Source organism: Dipodomys ordii, unplaced genomic scaffold (assembly GCF_000151885.1).
Source record: "Dipodomys ordii isolate 6190 unplaced genomic scaffold, Dord_2.0 Scaffold19, whole genome shotgun sequence".
Lineage (NCBI taxonomy): Eukaryota > Metazoa > Chordata > Mammalia > Rodentia > Heteromyidae > Dipodomys > Dipodomys ordii.
The window spans coordinates 16306833-16307873 of NW_012267235.1; positions in this window are offsets into that span (position 1 = coordinate 16306833).

Here is a 1041-nt window from a genome sequence, read left to right on the forward strand (position 1 = left end):
AAAAAAACCAGGAAGAACAGAGAAGGAGATGAGTCCAACAGGGTAAGACCCTAAAGGGCCTTTTGTGAGAGGTGTGGACTTGAATAATGTATGAAGTACACACCATTTACTAGGCACTGAGGTTGCTTTTTTTCATTTATTGATAACCCCCACATGCCTGGTCCTGACCACAGCTGAAAAATATCCCTGCCCCAATGCTCTTTGAGCATCTGTAAACTGATACTTGCACTCTACCTCACTGTAGGTTGGTGCTGCTCTTGGTCCTCCCAGGATGAGGCAGTCATGGCCAGTCAAATAAAACTCTTCGCCACCTTTGTCTGTATTCCCATAGATTTTCTTGACTTCAAGGGGCATTACAAGGTTATCTAACTTAATCCTCACAATTACTCCATGAGAGAGGCATTATTATTATTCCCATTCCTATTTTATACATGAGAAAACACATCTGTAGATTAGAAATAATGCAAATAAAACACAACTCAGGGCTGGGAAGGTGGCTCAGTGGTAGAGCGCTTGTCTTGCATGCATGAGGCCCTGGGTTCTATTCCTCAGCACCACATAAGCAAAAAGAAAAAAAAAGCCAGAAGTGGCACTGTGGCTCAAGTGGTAGAGCGCTAGCCTTGAGCTGAAGAGCTGAGGGACAAGGGACAGCTCCCAGGCCCAGACTTCAGGCCCCACAACTGGACCCCCAAAAAAACAAAAACAAAACAAAACAAAACAAAAACACAACTCAAAGTGCCTGAACTGGTGAAGCAATGAGTTACAGACTGAAGAAATATCTGACTAGAAATACTGAAGACTATCAAGACCAACTCAGAGAAAAGAAGACTTAATAAAATAATCTCCAAACTTGCACCTCATAAATTTGTAAATACATTTAAAAATTGATCGAAGAATAAAGTTTTCTTGCCAACATTTACATCTGGCAAAAAATGACCCACAGAAAGTGAACTCTGAAATAAAATGAAATGTTAAGAATGGGAGAAGGAAGCTTATAAAACATAACACAGGAAAGCTAATTGACAAAATTTTACAACAATA